Here is a 14,266-nt window from a genome sequence, read left to right as displayed (position 1 = left end):
AGACCGAAAATGTGTTCCTCAATAGTGGTCAGGAAGAGGAACACACAATATATGGAAAATAGACAGCCAAATGGTTTCTACTTCTGCTGAACTTACTGTCTTTACTACTTTCAGTGCCTGAAAACCTTTTGTCTCCATAACTGGGAAGTTCTGTCTGAGAACAAACAGCAGAATCAGGGCCCATTTCATTAACTTTTTGGACTTTTTATTTAATATACTTATAAATTTAAATGTACAGTTCAGTTTAGACTGGTAAACTCATTGTATTTATCTTTGACCTTTGACTGACCTCAGTCTGATGTCTAAAGTTCCTTTTAGTGCCATTTGCTGAAAAGTCTTATTAGAGCATAATCCTGCTGAGCATCTTGCAGGGCAGATGGTGCACTAGTAGGCTATAGACACAGAATCTGATTCTCACTATTGCATTATCAGAAAGAATGGCTTTTTCCTACATTATTTTTAGAATAATCAAAACAGAAACAAGTAGTATTAGAGTTAACCGTGAAGCTTGATTTTTTAACTTTAAAACTTAGTAATTTTAACAGAGTGGTCAGAAGAAAAACTACTGTCCCTTGGATAAAAGATCGTGATTTTTAGCTGATTATGAAATGGGTATCTTAACTAGCACATTGTGGCTGATTGCAATATATGATAATTTAATAGCTTTATTATTCAGAGCTGGTGGAGATGAAATAGTACAGTAGTTATATTAACATGTCTCTTAAGCAATCACTTATCAGTTCTATAGTGTTCCATTTTTTCACACTTTATTTTTGACCGTCAGCAATTAATTGCATTTCTGTTGTCCACCTGTAAATCTACTATTGAAAAGGAAATTATTGACGGTTTCTCCAAGTCTGCCAGAAAAGCTTGATTTGTATTGTTTGTTCCTGATGTGTATTAAATGTAGATATTGTGGCTTGGATTTTCCCTCTGAGATTCACAAATGGAAGGGACTCCCCACCCATGAAAACCCTTCTCACAGAACAAACAGAAGGGTGTTTTGTCACTTTTGCAGCACTTCCACCCTTCCTCCAGACAGCACAGAGGATGGTCTGCATATCTGGTTTGGGAAGTGCTGGAGACTGCCTGGGGCTGGGTATGGGGTGGGTACACTAGAGGGCAGACATGACTAAGGAGATCCCCTGGCAATGCAGTTCCAGAAAACCATTGAAAGCCACAGGGGGCCAGAGAGGGTGCAGAGGCACAGGATCTCTTATTGCTGACCCTCAGGGGAAAAGAAATCCAATAGATTTGGGGCAGGGCCAATGTCTTTTCCTGTGTTGGAGAAGACCATGCCCAAACAATGGGGTGATGCAGAGGATCTCCGTGAGGACGCTATCAGAATGTTTACTCACAGAGAGCCTCCTCTTTTGGGTTATACTTTGGGAGATGATGATCTGGCCCCCTATCTTTAAAATAATTAATTACTTGTTATAAAATATCCCTGTAATGGTACTTTTTTTTTAAATGTAGGAGTCTTTAATTCTTCATAGAGTTCACACTTATCACATCAATTCATAACAATGTTTTGAAATAATCTTATATTGCAGTCTACAAATAAACGTTATGGGTGAAATCCTGATCCCACTGAAGTCAGTGAGAGTTTTGATATTGACTTCAGTGGAGCAAGGACTTCTCCCCACATTTCTGTCTGATTAACAACCTCAGATCTCAGATTAACATGAAAACCTCACAACAATGTGATTTTTAACAGGTCTGGGTGTAGTCATGATTTCTTAAATTGCCTGTTTGACAAACTATTTATGAGAGATCTAGTGGCAATGCCAAGTTTTTAATAATACATCGATTTTTACCAGCAAATAGTGAATAGGACATGTTCTCTTTTCAACTTTTTCTAAAATATATTTAATTATCAGTATTGCAGTTTACATTTTGCCTCCATCTTTTCGTATAAAAATGTGTGAGATATGCTCCAATTCAAAAGATGGGTAAGAAGAATCATAAAAAGTGGAAAAGCAGGAATCCGATCCTGTTTGCCTTATTCTTGCAAGTTAGTCCCAGTTTCACACAATGAGACTATTCACATGAGGAAGGCAAGCGGGATTTAGCCCTGGTTTTGTGTTTTAAAGACTATAGTATGTTCTATTATTACTATATGATAAAAAATATCTGGAAGTTAATGAATGCACATTTACCCCATGCTAGGAAGAACTGAAAAAACTCCTCATATCACAATGCGACTTCAAAGGCTTTCTTGTATCAAAACATTTGTCATCATGTAAATCACAGATACAAAAGAAGAATGCTTTGATTTCATGGTGCTTTGGCCATTTTAATTCTTTTATTATACTGCACGTGCCAGTGGGAGTACCAATAACAGAAGGGTGTGACAAATGCAGTTAACACAAAATCCATATTAATGTTGTCAAATTCCCTTGATGTATTTAAACAGATTTTAATTATTTTCAACGTGAAAAGGCCTGAAATATATAGCTTAATAGTTCTTCAAAGAAAGCTTTAGTTAATGTGTGAATGTAAAACCTCTAATAAAAATGAAACTTTTATATTGGCCTTAGTCATTGACATAGGGTATTCATCAAGTCAGCAATTTGTGTGGCAAAGTGCCATTTGAATAGTGTATTGTTAGAATACTTATGGTCCACTTGACAAGGGCTCTTGCTGTAAATAGTGCAATTTGACTCCAGCTGTTAAAGAGTGGCTTTGACAGCAGCCAAATAGAATGGAGATGCTTTACTGCACCGCAGAAAAATCAATATTGGGCTCTTGTTCATAGTAACCTGCTTTTTTCTTTTCTGCAGATTTATACAAGACTATCTAGAGTTTATAGCTGGAAGTTTAAATATTATTTTAAAAGTGGCTTTGTTTTAGTTTCAGATTAAAACTGGCAATAAAAGATACAAGTGTAGAGTTTTAGTATACAAGAGGTTAGTGTTTCTAACACTGGTACATATTTAATCACTATTATAATTCCATATTATTTGGTTTCTCCTGCTTATATAAATGGATATTAGGATGTAGATGCATAGGTTACTTAACTATTCTTTCTATAAAACGATCCTTCATTTCTACTTATATTTTGCTATCTACTACCCACAGGATTCTTCTTGTCAATTCTCCTATCGTACCTTTTAATATAGATTTCTTTGTTGTGGTGCCCATGGCAACACCATAGATGTTGACAATATGTAGTGCCATTGCAGTTTTTCCTAAAGCAGACTCCTGCTGGTGCTGAACAGTTTTCTAGCGGTATTCAGTGACACAAGGTTGCTATGATACCTGACTGGTAGCAATAGGTATTGAATCTCTAGTCTTAATTACAGTAGACTCTCCACACAAGACCTCCTCATTTATTGTGTTTTTGAATTTTCGTGATGCTTTTAAATACAGTTATTATTTAAAATGTGCAACTGTGTGAAAAGCTTGAAAAAAATTAAAAATGCTTCATATGGTTATATAAATATTTCATTGTTTCATAAGAATGTGATGTTCCTAAGAAAGGTTCTCTTGGTGTTTCAGGAACCATTACTGTTAGAACCTCAACTGCAGTTTAATTAATGTGATAATGCAACTGTCTTGACAATTTACTGGTCTTTTCACTTATTTAAGAAGCTGTGATTAGAACGTTTCATAGACAAACATCATGAGAAAGACCAGTTAGCTTTGAAAAGTTTGAAAAATAAGCCAAATTAATCTTTGGTGTAATTGTAGTCATTGGTTAATTGAGTTACACCAGGGATGAACTGACCCATTTTAGGTAATTTAAGATTAACTTGTGCATTTCTATGGATATAATAGTGACACAAAGATGCAGAGAGAAATGTACTTCTAGAGACGCGCGTGTGCACGTGCGCACACACACATATATAAACATTTTGAACATGTTTAGTGCTTTATATATTTCACTTAACAAAGATTTTTGAAAAAATGTTGATCTTCCATTGCTGGGTCTATACTATTATTGTAATAATCACAATTAGAGGTGTTAAGTAACAACCGTTGTACCTTTTGGGAAAGAAGCCTTTAGATGCTATAAATTGACATAATTAATATTGTTTGTTCCCGAGGAGACTTTTCTTTAATAAATTTCTGTATTAATTTGTGTATGCAGCCTTAAAGATCTACAACACTATAATTTATGTTCCTAGATACAAATCTCCTGCAATGGAGAAGTATTTTCACTAGGGGAGCCAAAGTTTGCTTTTCTTATATTTGTGCAAAATTTAAAAAGGACAGGTATTCCACAGACTATAGAATTAATGTGTAATCATAGCAACAAAATTGTTATCACCTGCAGTTGCTTTTATTGTGACTACACTTATACTGTGACTGCACACACAAAAACAGTTCAGAATATAGAAGAATATTAGATAATTATTTGTTACTGTACATAAACAGTTTCGTGATAACATTCTGAACTGGTAGCTAGAAATAACATTGTTAGTGATGAGTACCAGTTAAACTTACTATTTTTCATTAGGAAAGTAAACACCAAGGTACATTTCAAACAGCAAGAAACAGGAATGGCAAGAAAAAACATATTGAGCTAGCTGGAAACTCCTGTTATTTAAATTCTACCTTTTATATTTGGAGAATGGCAGTGTGATGGGGTGTACCTGATCTTTGAGGCTCCTTAGAGGAGGCCTTGCAGTCCTACTACATTAGGGGTAAGAAAACTTTTTGGCCTGAGGGCCACATCGAGGAATAGAAATTGTATGGTGGGCCATGAATGCTCACAAAATTGGGGTTGGGGTGTGGGAAGGGGTGCATGTTCTGGCTGGGGGTGTAGGCTCTGGGGTGCGGCTGGGAATGAGAGGTTTGGGGTGCAGGAGGATGGTCCATGCTGGGATCGAAGGGTTTGGAGAGCAGGAGAGGGATCAGGGCTGGGGCAGGGGGTTGGGACTTGGGAAGAGGCTCAGGGGTGCAGGCTCCGAGCGGCACTTACCTCAAGCGGCTACTGGAAGCATTGGCATGTCCCTTCTCTAACTCCTAGGAGTGGAATGGCCCACGACCCTTGGAGTGGGGCCATGCCGTGGCTTCCGGGAGCCACATGATGCGGCCCCAGACCCGGCACCCCGGCGGGAGCTCGCAGGCTGGCTTAAAAGGGCTCGCGGGCCATAGTTTGCCCAACCCTGTACTACACACTGTCCTAGGAAGAGGCAGTGTAGGAGGAAGGGAACAGTGAAGGTGGGTTCTCCAGGCCTACCTAGAGAGGCTTCACTGGAGCAGGTATCTTGGGAATCACACAGACTTGCTCCTCCAAGTATTAATACAATGTAAATGACAACAGTACAAGCAAGGCACTGGAGAATAAGACCCTAGATATTTACTTAGCCAAGTCAGAGACCACTTATGTATTTCTCCAATATTTCTCTTTGATATTATATTGAAGAGAGTTATTTGAAATACAGATGTTCCTTGTGTTTTTTCTTGTCTGGACATCTAACTTGATCCTGGTTTGAAGCATTAAGAATGTTGTGGTGGAACTTTTTTTTTAATTTCATGGAAATAATTCTAATGTTGTTGATATCCCCTGTGGAATATTTTAGACCAAAAGATAGTACTATTGCGTGCAATCAGCTGTATTTTTCCATTGAATGTGCTGTGTGGGAACAGCCTTTATGGCAAATCTTTCAGTTACCAACTTGACCTGTCTGCAGGTTTTGTTAGAAACAATAGCTATCAATATCGTTTTCTTTGTTATGAGCCTTGTATCTTGATTGTCAGAGAATGGAGTGGTGTTCTCTGATTGACAGAGGTGGATGCACTCTTTGGCCCAATGGATTATATACCACCTTCTTGATGGTTGACAAAAATGAAAGCCTTAGTAACTTTGGGCTCCTGGTCCTTTAAATACTTTCCCTGGTTCATGTTCAGTTAGCCCAGGAAAAACATATAAAAGCATTTAGATGTTTAACAAATTCTTGAGCCCCATTGCTCCTTGTATCTATTCAAAACAAAAGAATTTTGGCTTTAGTAGAAGTAAGCCAGCCATATATATATGACATTAAGTATTGCCGTGAGGATCTTGCAGGATGTTTTCTCCTGAAATTCCACCCCAGAATCCAGGTTTGGAAAGGCCCCTTACTTTGTACACTTACACCTCCTATTATAAGCGAACACTACTGACTTGCTATCAGGTGCCTGCTGTGAGCTACTTAACTGAAACTCTCTCTGTATCTGAAAAGAAAAATAGTGCTAAACAGGTTGTATGTCCAAATTAGTGTGCTTGTGCACTAAAACGTGACAAAGCCGACAAAGCCAAGGGAGCATTGTGGGGTCCCATATTCTTTGTGTCTCAATGATTTCCATATCAGATTTGTTCAAATTGAAAATAAATAGATGTCTCTTCTAACTACTGGCACTGCAAACTTACCCTGGGCTTTGACAGTCTGACCTGGTTCTTTCCCAGAGTTTTTGTGGGATAAATTAAACCTTCAGCTACCTCTGTGCAGCCCCATTGTGTTCACATTATGCCCTCATTGACTTCTTTACAACTCCTTTAGTTGTCTGTGGAATTACACAGGTGTCAGTGAGGGCATAATATGAAGATGTTGGAGTTGAACATATGTAGCTGTGGACCTAGTTAGTAACTTGGTAGGGTAAAGTCACATTTACAGGATCTGATCCTGTAGTCCTTATTATGCAAAATTTCCATTGTCTCAGTGGAAATTATATTCACAGGACTGGGTCCTTAAAATTTCCAATTAATTATGTGAAATATGTACTTGGAGCACCCAGGACATCATGTGTTATCCCATTGGAGCCCAGGAATCAGCCATATCGAGTTGACTCTCACAATTTCAGTTCCTGTGAATCCTTTAAACTGCACTATAAACTGTTCCAGTACCATCAGCCTTCTTCTAAACCCACCTTGGCAGCATCTCCAGTAGTTCAACATTATTGTCCTAAATATCTTAATTATAAACTGACCAATCTCATATTACATCCATATCAAACTAACAGTGTTGAGGTTCACCAAATTTTTCCCTCTTTGGTAGATCACTGTGACAGTAGGTTTGTCCAATTGATGCGTCAAGGCACACGTGAGACATTTCATCTCATTCCTGCCATACCTACCTAAGTGATGTGTAAGGTGTTTGTTTGAAAATCCAGCTAGTATTTAATTTGACTGTCAACCATTTCTGGGCACTGTACAGAATCTGTAGAAACATATTCTAATTGGAGCATTGACCTCAGTAGTGAAGGTAGGGTTGCCATACTGAGAGAAATAAATAGCATATTAAATCTTAAGCACATTACATTAAATATCAACCAATACATTTTCAATCCCAAGATATGATTGAAAACATCCCAAACGCTTCCATATTTTCTAGTCGCGTGAGGTCCAAAGCTTTGCCGTGATATGGAAGCCAGTGTCCTATTTCCAAAGGGACCTTCAGTCTATTTGGGTACAACTCTAAACTCTGGCACAGTCTCCTCCAAGTACAAGTTCCTTTGTTCTCTAGGTCAAGGGGACTCTGTCCCCAATTAGAAGGAGATAAGCTTGATCAGTTTGTACAGATAAGTAGTGTCTTGTCTATTTTCATGTGTATATACATTTCTTCTTTATACACGATGGAGAAAGGAAAATTCAACCCTGTTCCATGCTGATGAAACACTAGAACATTTATGTTTAAAAGTCTGAAGGGCGATCTATACATTAATTTGTACTAATTCTCCATTTGGAAGTGATCAAAAATTATGACGGTGAAAGCCCTATGGAATAATAATGGACCTTAACAATATTTTGATTGCTGGAAATTGCTTCCCCTTTACCACGAACACCCCTTATCACTAGCTGTGGCCCAGTTCTCTAGCAAAACTCAGTGGGGCTCTGACTTCACCCCAGAACATTGTGAATCTAGCCTAGTACACCCTCAGTGCTCCATCAAAAGCAATGGATGTAAAATGCAGAACTGAGTCTAGTTATTCTAAAATGTATGCCGGGGGGCTGGAAGAGAGCAGCTACCAAAAACAAGAAAAACATCCCCCTTCCCCACCCCACACACTTGAAAGTATGGTGTAACTAAATATGCCAACTTCTACTGAATCATACACCTACTCCTTGGTAACAAAGTTACACCAAAGTAGGCTTTCTCTTATCAACATGTAATTTTACCAGCTAATATATCAACAGTGAATTTGGCCTTCATTCTCCATAGGGAGAGAGTATCTGTGGCAGTGGGCATTGTGGGTGATGACAAACTTACTGGTTAGTACTAGTGGATAAGCTGGAATTTCCCAATTTTCTTGGGCATGACCCAAGTTGGGAGAAGCACAAATTTGACTTGGGTAACATGTCAAAGGGGGCATTTCCCCATGCTGGTCTACTTCTGTCTGCAAATCAGTTATTGTTTTTATTAAATTTCATACCAGTTCAATGCTTCCAGTGTACTAAAATATATGAAGAACTTCAGAAGTCAAGTATAACATAAAGCTATATGATTACAAAATCTCATCATCCAGTGAAGATTTATGCACCTGCTCAATTTTACATACTCTGAAAAGTCCCATTGACGTCACTTGGACTATTGTGTAAAGTTAAGCAGTTGGATAAGTCTTTGCAGGATTGGGACCTGCATAATAGGTTTCACCTGCAACCAAGCTATCTCAGAACATCATACACTAGAATAAAAAAGGAAAAAATTGCAGAGTCCAGTTAATTTTATAAATTGATTTACTTAATGCTCAATGCTTATAGCTAATATTAAAATATAGGTGCCAGTCCTGCAAGCATTTAAGCAGGTATTTAATTTAATTTTTGGGAGTAACCTGATTGGTTGTAATAGGGTGACTCCCATGAGCAGAGTTATGCATGTGTGTAAGTATTTGCAGCATCAAGACCATGTTTAGCTACCTATGCACTGAGAAACCAAAGCTGTCAAACAAACTAAAATATACATAGCTTGTTGCTTACGAGCATTCAGTCCTCTAGGAGATATAGTTCCAAAAGCAGGTGTGCCACAGTGGCATTCAGTGTTTGTACAAATCTGATGTAATATATTTCACAGGTTATGTTAACTTATGTCATAATGTCAGTGAAAGCCATACTAAAATTGCAAGGTGATTGGTAATCACAAGGAAATGTGTTTTTAACTTGTAAGCACAGTAAGCTCCATTTAAAAATGTAAGGTTTTCCTTCTCTGTGGTTGTGGTACTGTGGCTAAATTTAGGAAAGTACTGCTTTTAATATAGATAGCGGGGGCAGCGAATGTTTGAATTTTTAACAGTACCCACTATTAGTGCAAAAGAAAATAATTCCTATTATTTTTGAGTTTGCAGAAACAGTGCTAAACTGAAACAAGAAAATATAACAACTTCTTTTAATTAAAATGTGTTAGGGTTACTTTTCATGTATATTTTAATGTAAGTAGTTGTAATGAGTGAGGTCCTCCACTACTGTTAATTTTTATTGTTATGTATTGATGCGGAGGTAAATGTAGGAGGGCATAAAATGTGCTTTCTGTTAATATGTGCTGGGCTTCTCAAAAAACATTGTAGGCTATAGCTATTGTGGGATTGTTTTACCAGGCTTAGTCCGCAAAGAGCAGTGATAAGAACATGGAGCTCCCTCTTTTCTTCCATGTGGCTCCTTCTTTTTCTCCATGAGTGGGTTTTAAGTATTAGTTTGAAGCCATGCTGGTGAATATCAGTGTGCATTCTGATGGGTCTGATAAAGGAAACTCTATAAGTGTGTCATGGGTTTACTTCTCTGCTGTATGTGTGTATAGGACTTTTTTGGTTTTTAGTTCATTTGAGCATCACATCCCTTTTCCCCCGCCCCCCTTTTGTGAGCAAGGTAAGGCTCTTAACTGTGTTTGTGCAGAATCCCTTTTCTTTTAGGGGAAAAAATGTTTTATAAAATAAGTTTGTGTCAAATCAGACTGCTTTTAAAGACAGTTGCTGAGTTGGCATTAAAGAACTAGACTAGATTACTTAGGACTGTGTCCAACAGAGCACAACTACAGCCTTCTGTACTGCATAAGCAATGAAAGGATGCAGTGACTCACTCAACAAGTTGACCTGTCCATAGAAGGGAGCTAACCTGCTGTAGAAGCAAGCTTAAAAAAAACCCAACCAAAACCTACAAGTCCATAGTAGACGGTTGTGAAGCTTCCTGTGGGGATGAGAGACCATGTACATTAAATCAAATGTAATTCATTTTAGTTCCATTTTTTTAACTATGTCCAACGCTCTGGGTGCTTGTGTACTTATAAAAGCACAACAATTTAGGATCGATGTCTAACAGATTGAGTCCTCTAGATCGGTTCCTTCTGCCTCAGTCCTCCAAAACCAAATCTCTCCCCTCATCCGTACCTATTCATTCCTCTTTCCAAGCCAAAAAAACCCAACCAAACCAAAAAAAAAACCCCTCAAGCTCAAGCAGTATATTCCATGGTTGAGGAATCTCCTCAAAAATGATGTGTCCCACACTCCCTTAAACTAGTGTGATGCTAGATTAGTAATATTGTTTCATACAATCTCAGCTGATATATTATCACATGGGGAGACCAGGATCCAACCTATTTAACAGTACAATTTAGGCTAAAACCAACATCATTAGTTACACCCCAAAAATGAAGAGGAAGTTGGTTTGGATTACAGAGCACAAATGTGAGAAATACCCTCCCCAACCCCCCCCCCACACACACACACCAAGAAATAGACCTCTTCATTCTGTACTTGATGTTTAAGCATCAGCCCCATAGAACAATCCGCCCATTGGCCCTCCTTCAGCCTTCTTTGTGCTTGAGAAAAAAGATCCAGAAGGCATATCCAGAAAGTTAATAGATTTTACATGAACTTCCTACCACACATACTGTTTTCCAATACCCAGTTCTTGATTCATCCACCCATATCTTGTCAGGGTCTTGTCGAAGATGACACCCCAAATACTGGTAGGGTTATCTGGAAGGATGTTGGTATTATCCACAGTGATGGAGAAAAGGGTAAAAGCAGGTAGCTTTGAGGGTTGGGTAGGGGGGAATCAAGAGTTCAGCTCTTGCCATGTTGTACTTAAATTGATGGCAGGACGTCCATGAGGAGAGGTCAGAAAGGCATGTGAGTTTGGACTAAGGAGACAGGTGTGGGGTAACTAAATAGATTTGTGAGTCATCAGCAACATGGTATGTCAAAGGTGTATGAGTGGAAAAAAATTTCCTAGTGATAGTGTAGAGAGAGGAACAAAGGAGGACAAGGGATAACAGACCTGAATTCAAATATAGCATTTTGTAGGTCATGAATCTGAGTCATCAAAATCTAATGTTTTCCCTAAACCCCATAGCTTAGGAAAATTCATCATGAATTCAGATCTCTCTTCAGAACTGTATTGGCAAAAATGTGAGGGTTCATGAGGTGTATTGATAGATCTGCGAAGGAAAACTAGAGCATGTGTGTGAGCCCTAAATTTTCACAAGTGCATCTCGATGTTTTAAAAATGCTAATCACTACAGTGTGAAAAATTATTTTAATGCTTTGTCTCTGAAGAAAAAACCCTAAAGGTATCCAAAAAGGACATTCCTAACACATTGGCATATATACAAGAGAGAGGAATTACTTGCCACATTGCATGGTAGAGGGGTCATTATGGACAAACAATGTCCCAGCTGGAGCTCGACGAGGTGGGCCACAGACAGGCACAGTGTGTCCAGGAGCCACTGAGGAGCTTAGTCACCACAGTACCCTTTTGCATTGTGTGTTCCCCACTCCTCACATGGGGCTGGCACTACTTTGGAGTGGGTGGGTCCATTGCCTGTTCCTTTTGGGAGGCTACTGCCACTGCGAGCACTAGATGGAAACAGTCCTTGTGGTCCGTACGTTAAAGGCCTGAAATTATACCTAACCCTTGTGGGGGGGATAGAAGTGTGGGAGACTGCTTGCTCCCACCCCCCCCTCACTGCACGGTTGTGGCAAAAAGAGATAATGTATACCTGAAAAAGATACTTCAATTGCAGTTACCACTCCAGCTATTTGCCTTTTTATTGCTCACATTCCATACTGTGTATCTTGTCAATGGGGCATGACAATAAGACAGCAGTGCATTTGCAAGTGACTGTGAGCATTTTTAGCACAACTATTGAAAATTGTTGATTGAATGATATAGTATTAGGGCAAAAGACTAGAAAAAGTCTTGGGGCAATATTGTTTATAAAAGATCAGTGACCTCTGCAGGAGGATGGAGATCTTAGCTTTATATCTAACTGTTTTATTCAGATGAAAACTCAGCCAAGCTTAAAAAAAAAAAAGGCGTTTAGCTAGTTCCATGAGTGACACCCCCAGAGAACTGTTTTGGCAGTGGAATTCTCATGGTAATGAGTATTCCCACCCTCATTCCTCTTATCTGTCTCTGATTGAGCAGGGCCAAATCCAGATATATTTCATTATTGATAATATGGACCAAAAAATAAACCACTCTTGGTCTACCTACATTTCCCTATAGCCTGAACCATTGATATTTTGATCTCAACTACTACAGTTAAAGTAACTTCTTCACATAGTTGTTTCAGTTAATCTGCATTACGACTCATTACTTATATCTAGTTATTCATATATACTCAGTACTATACTGTAAAATAGTAGTATGCTAGAATATTAGAACATTTGTAAATATTATAAAGGTTTATCCGTATTGTTCAGTATATCATTTTTAATATTGTATTACAGTATAGCCATAATGTTAAAGTATTTTGAGACTATTACATTACATGATGCTAAACCTGATCATATTCTTTGCTCTACGTTTCTGAATTTTTATTACAAATAGTATGTAAAAATAATACGCAAAATTCAACTAAGTATTTAGTAGGTCCATTGATATGGTTTAGTTCAAACCATAAAATCCATTAATCCTATGTTCAGAAGGTAAGAAATTATTATATTCTTTGTAATTCTTATCTATGATTTAATATAAAAATCAAAGGGGATAACTAATGTTGAAATGGCATTTATTCCCAAATTTTGGAAGCATTTCCCAGGGATTTTGACATGAGATTGTCATTAAAGTTAGTGTGGCTAAACCCTGGTGCAGTGCTTGTAGGTCTTCTGTATTTCATGAAATTATAAAATCACAGAAATCTGAAATGAAGATTGAAGCTGTCCCTAATCACTCTTGTTGTGCCTGACTGTTGTAGAGTGTTCCTGCCTTAAATGGCCTGTTGTACCATGCACTATGATCTGTACTACCTACACTGAGTGCTGAGGTGTAAAGCTGGAGTTACATCCTTTCCTTGCTTTTTTTTTTAACAATTAAATGTCTTCTGAAATTCTGGTCACTTTGCTATAAAGCTTTTTGTTACATGAATAAAATTGCACCAGAATAATACAATTTACCCACAGACAAAAGAGAAGTGTTACGTTTATTGGATAGGTACAGGGGGTGCACTTTGAAGTAAGAGGTTTTTGTGGAGCTTGCTGACAATATTTTATGCTCATAAACCAGTTTGAAGCCTGAAACACAATTTCATTTATCTTTATATTCTAAGCTTTATAGGGTCTGGGAAAGTATCCATCTGTTCAGCTGAGATTGCTGCAAATAGTGAGTGGTCAGAGAGACTTAGCTGAGAAAGGTCAAAGGAGCCTCTTGACCCTGTGATACTTGCCAAAGCAATTGGAGCATGGGGACTGATATACAGTTAGATACAGCTTGCTAAAACGGTCTCCACTTTAATTGGTAATGATAGCTGGAATACACAGTAAAGTCATTGCTGAAAGAAAACAAAAAGTATCCAATATAGTAATTTATTACCAGTCACTGGGTTTCACGCACTAGGTTGTTTTACCCCTGCAGTGGTCAGAGAAAGCAAAAAGGTACTCTAACACTTAACTGAAAATGGATGCCCTGCTGCTACCAGAGATGCATGGTGGTCAAATGATTGCCTGTGCCATTAGCTTGGTAATGTTTTCTCTATTGTAAACTCAGCTCCCCATGTTCTTCTTGTGCATCAGCTGCAGATTGAAGGCTTTCTCGTTTGTCTTCTATTTGTGCTGCCAATCATCAAGCTGCTGTCCACCAGGCGCATTTGAAGGAGGCAATTTTTTTCACTATCGACAACCATCTACATCAACCCAGGGCTCAGAGGATTTAGAAATGAATGGCCAATGCTTTATTTTACACTATGCCAGCCATTTTGTGCATTGTTTGTATATTTGGTCAGATAATTCCATGAGAGAAGCACATATTTCATATTTTGCAAAATAATTTGTGTAAGATGTAGCACCTTTAACCACGACACAAAATACAGGGTTGCACTTGTTCTCTTTCTGTAATATTAATTTTTGTTAT

General features: G+C 38.2%; 1 protein-coding gene across 2 annotated transcripts in view; it reads left to right on the top strand.

Moving 5' to 3' along the window:
- WDR72 (WD repeat domain 72) overlaps positions 1-14,266 on the top strand; it is a 214,804-nt gene that overhangs the window by 95,030 nt on the left and 105,508 nt on the right. The window lies entirely within an intron of this gene.

The sequence above is a fragment of the Malaclemys terrapin genome, chromosome 10 (assembly GCF_027887155.1).
Source record: "Malaclemys terrapin pileata isolate rMalTer1 chromosome 10, rMalTer1.hap1, whole genome shotgun sequence".
Lineage (NCBI taxonomy): Eukaryota > Metazoa > Chordata > Testudines > Emydidae > Malaclemys > Malaclemys terrapin.
The sequence above is the reverse complement of the archived record's forward strand: the minus strand, read 5'-3'. Positions and strand labels throughout refer to the sequence as shown.